The sequence below is a fragment of the Pongo pygmaeus genome, chromosome 22, assembly GCF_028885625.2.
Source record: "Pongo pygmaeus isolate AG05252 chromosome 22, NHGRI_mPonPyg2-v2.0_pri, whole genome shotgun sequence".
Lineage (NCBI taxonomy): Eukaryota > Metazoa > Chordata > Mammalia > Primates > Hominidae > Pongo > Pongo pygmaeus.
Genome location: NC_072395.2, coordinates 27439080 through 27453413, shown reverse-complemented (window position 1 = coordinate 27453413; position 14334 = coordinate 27439080). Strand labels below are relative to the sequence as shown.

At 35.5% G+C, this 14334-nt stretch overlaps 1 protein-coding gene across 11 annotated transcripts in view; it reads left to right on the top strand.

Moving 5' to 3' along the window:
* NRIP1 (nuclear receptor interacting protein 1) overlaps positions 1–14334 on the top strand; it is a 107399-nt gene that overhangs the window by 48820 nt on the left and 44245 nt on the right. For 8 of the 11 annotated variants that reach the window (XR_008496420.2, XM_054468586.2, XM_054468589.2 and 5 more), the window contains exon 3: positions 4947–5069. The exons of the other annotated variants lie outside the window; for them this stretch is intronic. The gene's annotated coding sequence lies outside the window, so the exon portion shown is untranslated. The remainder of the gene's footprint in view (positions 1–4946; positions 5070–14334) is intronic. 11 annotated transcript variants of the gene reach the window in all.

Here is a 14334-nt window from a genome sequence, read left to right as displayed (position 1 = left end):
TTATTTATTTTGGGTTTCTTGTAGAGTCCTTAGAATTATTGACAAGCAAGATCATGTTACCTGCATATAAGGATAATTTTGACTTCTTTTTCAGTCTGTCTTTACATTTGTTACGCTGAGTAGACATCAGATATCCTTGTCTTCTTCAAATCTTAGGTGGGGAAAGCATTCAGTCTTTCACCGTTAATATGATATTAGTTGTAGGCAATTATCTTAGAAAGTAAAGATTGTTTTAACACTGAAACAATTAATATAATGTATATTATTAATAGACTAAAAGACTAAAAACCCACATAAAAGAGTAAAAACTCACATGATTATCTCGATAGATACAGGAAAAATCATTTGACAAAATCCAGCACGTCAGTGATAAAAGCAAACAAACAAAACTCAAAAACTACACATAGGGAGGAGGGAATAGCAGCTGTATTATACTACAGCTGTATAATAATAATTAATAATGGAAGGTGGAATTTTTTCTCCATAAAATGGGGACAAAGCATGAATGTTTGCCCTCACCACTTCTTTTCAACACTGGACTGGAAGTTCTAGCCATTTTTTTTCTCATTATAATGTTTATGCAGCCTATTTTGGAGCATGTGGAAATATTAAGGGAAAATAACCCCAACTCCTTTTCCTACCATCTAGAATATCACTGTTATCATTGTGTTCTCTGTCCCTTCAGTATGGTGTGTGTATATGTGTGTGGGGTAACACATTAAAAAACAAATTTGAGGTCGTACTTTATGCTCATATCTCTGACCTAATTTGTTACTATTTTTTTCCTTGCTCATTACTACCTACTTTGGTCATCTCTCAGTTCCTTAAGCAGGCACGTCCTTTGCATACACCATTTCTTTTATTGGAAATTCTCTTCACTGTATTCTTTGTATGACTAGGGCCTTCTCAGCTTAAATGTCATTTTCTCAGAGAAGCTTTTGCTTTTCCTTATCACTTTATGTAAAGTAGCTTCCTCTCTACCTCTTGCTTTGTTTGAAATCTTCAATTGTTTTATTTTCTGTTTGCTTCTTTCCTGTCTCTTTCCCATGGGAACTGTGTTTGTCTTATTCATGTTGTAATTGCAGCACCTAGCATAGCGTCTAGCCTTCTAATTTGTTTAGCAATTTGTTCAACTCAGATGAATAGTATCTTGCTTTCTTAGCATTGTATTCTGATAATTTTACCACGTTATTAAATAAATGGATGTCTTTGAAAACATCCATTTTAAAGATTGTATAATATTTCATAATATAATTATGATGAAGTTATTTAAAATTTTCTTATTCATTAGACATGCTTCTTTTGTCATGATTCAAAACACATCTGGCATATTCAGTTTCACTGACTTGAACTGAAGGCTAATTTACTCACTTATTAATATAGGAAAACTTTAAGTATTAATGTTAGAGTAGTTCATTTTGTGTTATCTTTTGTTGGTTTTATTTAAATATTCTTCTAATTTATCTTCTGTGTGGTCTCAAAAGGAGTATAATAATGTCTTAGTAGAGACCAGCCATTAACATAAACAATTCTAGAATGTGACAAAATATCAAATACAAATTGTGGGCTCGGAATACTTTTAACTTTTTACATGGAAAATGTAGGCTCATTAAGTTCATATGCTAGTACCAAGTGTTTTGCAAAGCACTAGCAAAACACTTGCTAGTACCAAGTGTTTTGCATTACCTGAATTGAGACCATTGTAGATGAACAGTAGTAGAGAAAAATCAGAATTTATGTTCCAGAGAACTGTCAAGGCCCTGTCTTTTTCCAAAATACTGGGATTTGAATTCCACCTCAGTCTCTTATTGGCTTTGTGGTTTGGAGTAATTTAAACCCAGTTTCCTCATCTACAAACTGGGGATAATAATAATCACCTTATAGGGTTTTTTAAAGATTATATCTGTAAAAGGCTTATTGTTATGTTTGAGACGTAGTAATTGCTCAGTAAACTATAGTTACCATTACCTGTTAAGTCTCTTAGTTCTGGGAGTGTTGGTAAGAGTAGTAGCTGTAAGGATTCCTTATGGTGTCATCAACAGATAATGACCAGTTCATTAATAATGTTCCTCTAAGTTGGGCACCGTGGTGCACACCTGTAGTTCCAGCTACTTGGGAGGCTGAGTTGGGAGGATCCTTTGAACCCAGGAGTTTGAGACCAGCCTGAGCAACATAGCGAGATCCTCGTCTCTAAAAATAAAAATAATAATGATAATAATAATGTTCCTCTAGAGATATTTCCTTTTACTCTTCTCAGGAGTTGGTGGTTTTCTTTACAGAATATGCCAGTTTGTAGGGTTTCTTCTCTATATACCTAGACCAAAAAAAGATTTAGCCCACAAGTTCATATTTTAAAGTTCCAGTAATCAATTTATAGATTACTATTTGCAGCATTCTTTCTTTTCTTTTCTTTTCTTTCTTTCTCCTCCCTTCCCTTCCCTCCCCTTCCCCTTCCCCTTCCCCTTCCCCTTCCCCTTCCTCCCTTCCTTTCTTCCTCCCTCCCTCCCTCCCTTCCTCCCTTCCTCCCTTCCTTCCTTCCTTCCTTGGAGTCTTGCTCTGTCACCCAGGCTGGAGTGCAGTGGCGCGATCTTGGCTCACTGCAAGCTCCGCCTCCCAGGTTCACGCCATTCTCCTGCCTCAGCCTCCCTAGTAGCTGGGACTACAGGTGCCCACCACCACACCCAGCTAATCTTTTTGTATTTTTAGTAGAGATGGGGTTTCACCTTGTTAGCCAGGATGGTCTTGATCTCCAGACCTCGTGATCTGCCCATCTCGGCCTCCCAAAGTGTTGGGATTACAGGTGTGAGCCACCGTGCCCGGCCAGCATTCTTAAATATAGTTATGGTTACTTTCTTGTTCCAACTTTAAAATAAAAGGTTATAATCTTTTTGTCAAGAAGGAAAAAAGGTAATTGAAAACTCAACAATTAAATTCTACTGGAATTTCAGTGAGTTGGTAGATAATGTTGATAACGGGAAGATGGGTGAGCCTTGAATATTGCTTCAGAGATTGGGGATTGGAGACTTCAGAAATTCCCAAGGTCCCTACCGCATTCTAATAGGAGTACTCATGTAATTGCAAATATGGTTATTGTTAAGTTGATGTGTGAATCACATCCTTCTAGGTATATATAATCAGGGCAAGTGATTGTTTCCTACTCTTCTTAGAATTCCTATCTGAATTTATAGTCAAGATTTGGTTGAGTCCAAGGTCTATAATTTGGGGCATATGACTTAACCAGCCCTGCTCAGTATCTGTTGCTCCTCTATAAAATGGAATCTTTGCTCATTTCACTGAGTTGTGAAAATCAAATACAGTCATGTCCATGATAGCCTTTTGTAACTGGTAAAGCATTACTCATTTAATGATGCTCCCGTTTATGTGTCAGACCTGTCTCTTTCCCACAGCTATTTAGTAGGGTGCTGCTGGTGGCTGTGTGATAGCTCAGAACTACATCTGTATTGTGCACTGCCTCTTAGGAGTTTTATACTTGTATTAGGGAGTGGACAATTTTAGATTTTTTCCTATTTGCATCATTTTATTTGTGGTGTTTGTTAGAAAAGTAATATGTATGTATTTACTGTAGAGAAATTAGAAAATACAAATCAGCAAAAAAAAAATAATAATTACCTCTAAATGCAGAAATAATTACTGCATTTACTTTTGTTTAAAACAAAAATTCAATTATGCTGAAATAATGTTGTTTCCTGTTTTTATCACTTATATAGTATATAATTTCATATAATTTAATTTTCTTGTATAATATTTTAATGACTACATAATATTCCATGATGTAATATACTGTAGTTTATTTAACTATTTCTAATTTTTTCATTTTGACATTTTATGGCTGTATACAATGCACTGCACAAATATAATAATATGTATTTTGAACATCCTTATGGCTAAATATTTACACCTATCCATGATTTTTTAAATTAGGATAAATCTTAGACATAGAATTGCTGCATCAATGGACATGTAACATGTTAAGGCATTTAATTTTTGTTACAGTTTTATCGAGGTATAATTGATGAATAAACTGCACATATTTAAGAAACAATCTGACAAGTTTGACATGTGTGTACACCTGTGAAACCATCATCACCATTAAGATGACATTTGTTTGTAATCCCTCCCTTGGGCATCCTTCATCCCCAGGCAACCCCACTGATCTATTTTCTTTCACAATAGATGAATTTGCCTTTTCTGGAATGTTATCCAAATGGAATCACACAAAATATGTTTCTTTTTGTCTGGCTTCTTGCACTCAGGGTAATTATTTTGAGATTCATCCATATTTATTTTCCATATGTGTTGTGTGTATTCTGTTTTGATACTGAGTAGTAAAATTGTATTGTATGGATATACCATATGATTCATTCACCTATTGATGGGCATTTCAGTTGTTTCCAGTTTTTGACTATTAAAAATAAATCTACTTTGGGCATTGTTGTGTAAATCTTTTTATGGATATAGGGCATTTGATATTTATTACCAATTTTTTTGCTGCAAAGATTACATACTTGGTATTTTGAAACTGAAAAAGTTACATATAAGAAAAACTATAGCTACTCTTTTTTTAAAGAAATACACATTTAGGAGGATTTATAATTTTTTGCATGTAAATTAATTAATTTAGCACAGCACGCTAAGAAATTTGAAATTAACAAAGTTTAGTAAACACATCCTAGCAACTGTAAACCTTTTTCACAGCTTATTTTGTTGAAGTAGCTACTTTTATCGATTATTACTTGGAAAGCAAAGATCTATTGCTTTCCGTTAATGAACCAGCATTCATAAACAATTGATATTTTTCTGTCAAATGACTACTTTTGGATTGAACTTGAACAAGAAAAGGTAATGGGATAAGTTGAACTTCATCAAAAGGTGTTCCAGAATCTGGTTTGGAATAGATGCCAAACTATCTTTTCCCTCTTGTTAAGATGCACACTTGACTGAAGGAGGACGGGGAATCTGAAGACTCCGGATGACATCAGAGCTACTTTTCAACAGCCTTCTCAATTTTCTTTCTCAGAAAGCAGAGGCTCAGAGCTTGGAGACAGACGGTGAGAATATTTTTTTTCTGAGTTCTTAAGGCTTAATCATTATGACTTTAATATATTTCAGACAATTCTTTCTCAGTTATAAATTAGCTTATAATTCAAAATATGTATTATGTGCTTCATCTGTGCAAGTTATTTCATCAGGCAATGTGGTTTAAAAAATGAAAGAGATACAATCCTTCCTTTAAGGAACTTATATGGAAAGAATAAATGTAGATAAATAATGTAATCAAACAGTAAAAGGGGTTAAATGCCATAAGAGAAGTGGAGAAAAATATTCTTGAGAATTCAGTGTGTAGATTACTTCTGGAGAGAGGAATTGGAAAGCTTGAAAGAAGAAATAGTATTTTTGTTGATAACACTTAATTTGATTTATCAAAAGCCAGAGAAAATGGACAGTTAATACAAATCCTAAAATAGCAATCCCTGATTTCAGATAAAAAGTTAATTACCGTTTTGAGGAAAAATAGAAGCATGTTTGATTATTGTGTGTTTATTATAGTATAGACCAGTGATTACTTTTGGAATTATTAAAATTCCTCTCACAAAGGAAAGAGCATTATTAGCATTTCTGAGAAATGATAAAGTAATTGGATTAAATTAACACAAGTAGGTGGGCAGAGCAACAAAAAAGACGATGAGCGCATGGTTAATTCTACTTGGATTAACACTCCTGTTTTCTAGTATAGCTACAACCTAAATGAATTTGTCATGTCTTAAGCTCTTGGACCTTATGCTGCTTATTTCTGGGAAGGAGAAATCCAAGTGAACTAGGTAAAGGCATAATGATTGATTATTGTGCTCATAATCAGTTGTGAATAGTTCAGTTTCATCTAGCTAACTGAAAAACTCTGGTCAGAGAGAGAGAGCAGATACAGCATGCTAAAATTCACCATGTTTTATCTGACCACAGTGTTTCAAAAGGAGAATGGCAACTTTGAGCCAAATTTGCTCCTTACCTGTAGGCCTCATATGGATAATCCTAACTGCTTTTTCTTCACTGTTCTGATAATGTTCCGAAAACCTAGTAATGAAGTTATTTTAATCAGCCACTTAAATGCTTAGCTTTTCTTGTAATTTCATCAAGAAAATCTTTAAAATGTTATTTTTTAAAAGACTGCATAAAATTACTAATAATTATTTGGTTGCAAGTCACTTCATATATTCATATTTTTTTTACCCAAACTTGGAATTTAAAATCAATGAGCCAATTATTTGTAAATACTAAAATTTTTTTATTCACATATAATTAGGTGTTAGTCACTGGTTGGTAGTCTGAAATCTGCTTTTATATTTGATGAAACAATTGATATTGAACCCCATTTCTGAACTTCTAATTCTATTAAAATTAACATTATAATCATGCATATTCCTGTGACCACCCTGCCACAAGATATAATTGGTTTGTTGTTGTTCTTAATTTTCAACAGCTTTGTTTTACCACGTAGCCAGAATGATAAGCAATGCTCACTGGATCCAACTAAGAGTTGGATAAGTAAATTATAGGTAGCCATCTGGTAAATATACACAGCCAATGAGTTGTTCTTAGAAAATTGTCAAATTTAGATTTTTCTTCCAGATTAAAAAAAAAAGACAGCCAGGCATGGTGGCTCACACCTGTAATCCCAGCACTTTGGGAGGCCGAGGTGGGCAGATCACAAAGTCAGGAGTTCAAGACCAGCCTGACCAGTATGGTGAAACCCTGTCTCTACTAAAAATACAAATATTAGCCAGGTGTGGTAGCGTGTGCGTGTAGTCCCAGTTACTTGGGAGGCTGAGGCAGGAGAATCACTTAACTCGGCAGTCGGGGTTGCAGTGAGCCAAGATCGTGCCCAGCCTAGGTGACAGAGAAAGACTCCGTCTCAAAAAAACAAAAAAAAAGACATTATAATATATAGTGAACAACTTTGAAAACTAAAAATTTATAAAAACGAATTACTAGTAGTGATTTTTCTATATTCCTTTCACATATTTTTAAATGTTTTTAGATTTTAAAGATGATTATGTCAAATGTGTTTTTTCTAAAATGTGTTGTGTTAAATATGTTTTCCTTTTGAATGAACAGTCCATGGTCAAATAAGCTTGGGAGGTGTTGGGTCAAAGTATAGAATGTCTTTTCAATAAGCCTTTCATTAACCAGTGGACTGTGTCTCCAAAAGGAGGATCTGGTATATCTCAGGAGATGAGTATTTGACAAGTTGAAGATTCTAAACTAATGTTTTATGAGGTTTTTACTATAGTTTGTCATACCCTGCAAAACACTTATGTTATATTTTTAAGTATAGTAATGTTTTTTTGACTGAAAGCTCAAAGATAATGATTGGGAGGAAAAAGGATGTAATTTATTGAATATTGCAAACTAAATAAAGAATGGAGTGTTTAAAAAGCCTTTTAGTGTCTTAGGCCATGTTTCCCTTGCTCTTTTGTTAGCTCCTTCTTTTGAGAGAGATACAATCATCATATGGATTAACTAACCAAATTAATTCACCATTTTTTATATTTTATAGGACTTTATATACTTTCTGTGCTGTTTATCTCAGTGTATAATATTTATTAGCTAATTTTGATAGAAATTGCTGATAGAAAAACAGAGAATATCTTGGGTAGTGTTAACTAAATGACCATAAATCAATTTAGCTTAAACACTTGAATATACTAATTTTCTCTAACGGAATTGTTATTGTTATATGTCATGATTTTCCACTAGGAAGAGTTCTGTATTGTACTTTTTTCTAGCTTGATTAAATTTTTGACAACTATTGTAGTAGAATAGATGTCTTGAGTTTAAAACTTTCATGTCAGACATAAAATATCTATATAAATTTTTTTTTAAAAAAAGGGCCAGTACTCTGGGCGCGGTGGCTCACGCTTGCAATCCCAGCACTTTGGGAGGCCGAGGCGGGCAGATCACGAGGTCAGGAGATCGAGACCATCCTGGCTGACACGGTGAAACCCTGTCTGTACTAAAAATACAAAAAATTAGCCGAGCGCCATGGCGGGCACCTGTAGTCCCAGCTACTCGGGAGGTTGAGGCAGGAGAATGGCGTGAACCCGGGAGGTGGAGCTTGCAGTGAGCCGAGATCGTGCCACTGCACTCCAGCCTGGGCGACAGAGCAAGACTCCATCTCAAAACAAACAAAACAAACAAAAAAGTGCCAGTACTGATGAGCTGGGTTACAAGGTTGGTAAAGTAGGCTAATTGTATACATGGAATGCCTTTCCAGCTTCATAAAACACTCCTCAAAGTCATATTTTTTTTTATTTGTTTAAGAAATAACTCTTTGTAAAATGTGTTTAAACTTTCACACTGGATTTTTAGTAGGAACATGATGCTGGTGAAAGAAAGATCAATTTATAATCTGGGTGAGTTGTCCTAGTTGGAATTAATTGCCGTAAACCAATTTGGCCTTCTCACTAGTGTTTTCCTGGCCTTGTGGATAACCCTGGTAAGAAAATCTGTATGCTTGGCTCAAATGAATCATTGTTAGTTTCCAGCATTGCTTGCATCCACTCTTAATTCCCTTTCTCACAGCCAGCCATCTTCGTTCAGTCTTATCATTTCTCATCTGGAGCTCTTGTGCTGGCAAGCCTCTTTACTGACATCCTTGTTCGAGTCTTTCACAACCACCAGATCTTCCTAAAACTCCAGCTTACTTGTGTTACTTGTCTGATCAAAAATGATGTAGCAATTGCAATAGCATAATGAACATAGAAAAGTAATAGACCTTCCTTAGTCCTAACTTACTGTTACTATGGGAAACATTAATACAATTAACATTTTTTTAATTTGATATCTTTAAAGAATTGACTTTTCCATAAGTCTTTTACTTAGTATCTTAATTGATATAACTTATGTTGTTTGGGGAGGAAGATCCCTACTAGACTAAGCTTCCATATCAACCCAGATTTTATAAAGTCGCTATATGTGAAGCCTCCATATCAACTCAGGTTTTTTTTTTTTCTCTTCCATGAAAGGTTTCAAATGAAGGAATCAAAATAATTTTAAAAGTGTTGATCAAACTGTCAATACGCTTTCTCTTCTTACGCAGACCCTGGTCTTTTTTCACTGAAATTAACTGTTGTGAACCTGATAGTCTCCTTGATTCCCTGCTACATTTGCCCTTCAACAATGTGGCCTGTGGTTTGCATATCTGAAAATTGTCTGATTCTAACGTCAGAGCTTATGCATTTTATTTAGATAACTAGAATTTCTTCATTCTGGATTAGAGGTATATGAGTAATTTTCAAACCTCATTTGCTTCCTTTTTGCATTTATTTATTTAAAAAAATGTTCATAGTACAGTCTGTGTAAGCTTCTAGCTTGAAGCTTTGTCTCCTGCTGTTGCCGCCCCTCTCTGCACCTCCTCCCCACCTGCCATCTTCTAGCCTGTCCTCCAAGCTAGTGCTTCTCAAAATATCTGCAGTAAAGGCCAATAATTTGTTTGTCTGTTTCTATTTTATTTTTTTTAGTAACTCACTTTTATTGTCTTTTTAAAAAGCTATATGACAGATTAGAAGTTTTTAACAAGACTACAAAATCTAAGTCCACATCTTTCATCATTAAATTTAATTATCTATAACTTTTATAGAACATGCCATTAAATTATTTTGTCATGTTCTATAAAAGTTTGTCATTACTGGCAATTTTTATTCTTGGAGGTGATTACTTAAAGTTTCTAGAACATACTCTGTGCCATTGTGCTTCCTGGACTGGGCTGATGGTCCTCCTACTTTCTGAAGAATACTGAAGCTTCTTTTCTAGTTGAGAAAGCCTTGTTTGTCCCTAGAGTCAGTTCACATGCAGCCTCTGTAGAGAACCTTCACTAAAAACGGTGTTCCCTGCCTTACCACTAAGTCTTCTCCCAAAAATTGTGTCTTTCAGTGCTTTCTCCACTTTATCCATGCCTTCTTTTTAGTAGCATCTCACTATGTTGTTGATTCTGTTTTTTCCCGATGAGATTGTGAGCCCACTAAGGGCTGGTTTATCACTTAGTTATCCTTATAACTTCAGCTCTTAACAACATAGCAGCTTCTTTATAAATATTTGTACATTTGTTACTCCTTGTATGGTAAATTCAGAATAATAGCGACTCTAGAGATGGGAGATTTTTCATATCCTCCTTAGTTTACTCATCTTTTTAGAAAGTTCTTTCTTTTCTTTCCTCGTCTTGGTCTTAGGGACATTCTGCACAGAGAACAATATATATCTGCCATAATTATAGTGGAAATTCTTGAAATTAGAAGAGATTATGTTTGAAGAAAACCAACATTGTACTTTTCAACTATTAATAGCAGCAGCTTTCAGACTTTTTGCTTTCAAGACAACTTTGTATTCTTAAATTATCAAGGACCCAAGAGAGCTTTTATTTATGAGATTCATATCAACTGATGTTTATCATATTAGAAATTTAAACTGAGAAAAAATTTAAAACAAGAGTTACACAAGGATGCATTCCATGTATATAGCCTCTGGACAACTCTACTGTACACTTATGAAGGAATGATACCAAAAGCCAGATATCATTTAGTATTATGAAAGTAGTGTTTACCTCATGTGCCTCCTGAATGGGTCATGGCCACCTCTGGCATCCTTGGACCACCCTTTGAGAACTGCTGTATTATGGCAATTCACTTGTCTAGTTGAGAACAGAATCTTCTATATTTTTATTCCAATAATGTTAACCTTGCTTTTGTGTTTGTAGACTAATAAGTTTTTTTTTAATAACTGCACGGTGTATCATATTACACACTTTTCTATTAATGTCTAGACCTAGAATGTGCTGGAACTTACTGCCAGCGTTGGCTTGGCAGCTGTAAGACAGAGATGCTTACTCAAGGAGAAGTCATTTTATTTGTGGATACTCAGTAAGGTCATTCCTAGTTATGCCCTGTCGATTTCCCCCCCTACCCCGGCTTTCAAGTCCTCTTTATGATTTGTGTACCTTCTAATACTTCTCCTACGGTGATTCGCCCAACTCCAGAGGTTTCAGAGGTTTGGTCGTTTAAAAAAATTTCACAAAATGAAGTTGATGTGTTATTTTGCAGGATTGAGTAGGCTTCCCCTCAAGTCTTTCCTTCTCTCCTTTGCGTGACCTTCCCCTCCACTTGCCTCAACCTGATCCCTGATGCTGGCGGTCCTTTTCTGAGAGTACAGTCTGCTCTCTGGCAGATATTTACTTGGCCCTGGTGACTCCTGTTCTGTTTTACTCCCTACCCTCTTACCTTGGCTGATACTCTGTTAAATTCTTTCTGAGGTCTTAGCGAGACAGTCAGTCTCTATCTGACGACGCTCTTCAAATTACATTGGTGCTGGGTCTTCCCTGAGGGTTCTGGGAATGCGTTGTGTACCTTTCAGCTGGATCGGAATACCAAGATGGCTGCTAGTTCCGACACTTGATTTACTGACAGCTTCATACTGTTTTTACTCATAGTCTTTTTATTGTGTGATGATGTCATGCAAGCTGGAATTTGAGGACTTGATATCATTATGAGTGATCATCTAAAAACATGAAGCTGATAGAATGTTGGGTAGTTTTTATTTTTTAATTCTGTGTCCTAAACATAGTCGGGACTCAATAAATGTTTGCTGAGTTAATTTTTTTTCTCATTAGTGTTGGATAGAACTCTTAGCTCCAAGAACCACATTATAATTTAAGTTGGACATCTCTGTCTTATAGCCAAGGGAAATACGCTCTCACACTGTTCTGAAAAGGTACATGTTGCTGTCTTAGTAAGCAAAACCCTTACCTAATACTTAATGAAGGTTGATAGTTCAAAGTACAAAATTCAGACTTCAAACAGGATCTGATTCTGACTCTTTAAAGCACCCCTGTAAGAATTACTTTTTTGAAACTTTGTAGAAATCATTTTTTTAGCACAGTGTTTATCAAACCTAGGCTTGAGATATAGTAATTATTTTTATCGTTTTTATCTTTGATTTAATAAAGTTGCTATGAAATAACACCCTGTCTTATAGCACTGTTGATGTTAAACAAATTGGTTTTTAAATATTCAAAGCAGCCTTCATTGTTTCCAGAGCTGTCTTTTTCTTCAACTCTCCTGCCTTTGCCTTATTTTGACCATGGCAGTGCACTAACTGATCTACAGTTTCTTCTTCCCTCCAAGCTATCAACAACTCCCATAGCTTCTGGTTTTGTTTTTCTAATATGCTTTTAATAATACCATTGCTTGTAAAGAAACCCACCAGATAAAGGCCAGCTTCTTGGCATGGCCTTGATTCAAAGTCCTTGGTCCCAGTTGCATTTCCAGCCTAATCTCCACTCCCATTGGGCTACCACACTTCCTGTGTCACACTCAGCTCTTCCTTGCCTTTGAGTGCTATTTCTGGACCCTAGAATGGCTGCCATTCTCTTCTGCCTGGCTAGCCCTTACTCATGTTTTAACCATCACTGACCACCACCTGCTCGTGTACATATAAACTAAAAACCTGGTTACAGCCTATCTGTGTTCCTAGAGCACTTTTTACATATTTCAGTCATTGCATTTAGCACAGTATATACTCTCTCTCCTTTCGCACAGAGACTAAGGAAGAAAATCACCAACACGATGCACTCTCGGGTCTTATTTACTCACTAGGTGTTATTACTCTGTCCTTTTCCTGTCTTGTTTAGAAAAACATACCTGAATCCAAGTGAGTGAAAGTGTGGTTATTACTCAAGTTATCTTGAATTTATTTAGTCTGTTTTTTTAAAAGAGAATAATTTGCAACCTCTTAGATCTTATTAAATTCTGTACTTACACTAAATACTTACACTAAATACTCTGTAGAGCTAATCACGACATACCTTACATCTGATGATGACAAACCAGCATGTTATAGATGGAGACACACTGATTTTAGCGTATATTGCGATTTAAGCATTACAGCTGTTTGTTCCACCAGACTATTTATTTCTTGAGAGCCAGGACTATTTTATTCATCTTTTTCCTTTTGTTGTTCTAGAGTAATGATTTAAACATTTGCCTACTTTAGCTACTAAATTAAATTTTGAGAGCATTGCCAGGGAAGAATCAAACACCCTCTACTGGCATTAATACTTTCTCTTTTGGCCCATGCGCTGGTAATGCTAAAACATCAAATGTCATGCTGATGTTTTTATAACAAGACCGAGATTACTTTACCTTGTTTTACTCGTGTCACTCACTATTCTAATGATTTTTTTTTCCGTCTTAAGAATGTATTCATCATGTTGGGAATAAGAAATTTAGTAAACATGCTATAATGTAATTTTCCTTACCTGTAATTTTAGTAAGCTATATGCAGTATGCATGAAGTTTGTGACTTAACCAACTAAAACCATGTATTTTTTTAAAAATGAAAATTCTAGAGATAAATATTAATGGAAATATTTTTTAGTCTTAACCTATCACTGTGCTACAAATCTGAAAGATACAAATAGAGCTTTAAGTTTTACATTCACTACACTGAAATATAGTCAAGAAAGAATTCGACCTGAATTCTTTAATAAGCACAATGGAAGGGTTGTTTACTTTTGAGAACTAATAACTGCCCCATTCTTTGTGATTGTCTGCTTACATAATTTGTTATGAAAGAATGCTTCTAGGTAAACCCTCTCTCCAGAATGCTGGTGGTTTGTTCTATTCTGCTTGGGAAGGGTTAAGAGGAGACAACATCCTGTCAAAGACCTTGTTTTTAATTTTGCTTCTCACACTGGCACAGATCCTGCTAAGAGCAGCCCAGATTAGTTCGGAAAACCTTTGAAGAGATTTAAGATGTCCTTCAGCCAGTTTGAAGGTTTTTGTCTTGCAAATCCAGTACAAGGGCGCCTGCAGGCATCTCGACCCTTGCTGTGCTGCTGATGCAGCTCAAGGTCACGCTAACCCGCCCTGTGACATTCAACAACAACAAAAAAAATTATGCGGGGAAACTGCCTCAGCATTCAACCAACCAACAACTTCCTTTAGTGAGGAACTGAGGAAGAAGTCTTTTTTACCCCCCTTTTTCTTCTTTGGGGGGCTCTGTGAATTTTTGCTGTAGGAAATAATCCCGGATTTCTGGTGTGTGTGATGACAAGGTCATTTCTTAATTAGAACACATGTAAAGAACAAAGCTAAATGGCTTCAAAACAGCTTTGTAGTTGATGGAGAGGATTTAAATTATTTAAAGAGATAGTCACCCATGTATGATGGAAGCTGAATTCTAAAGGCATTAACTCGTTCATTCCTATCTACTTGTCATTGCTTTGAATTCCTTATGTCTGACTTTAGAGGGTTGCATTCTAAACTT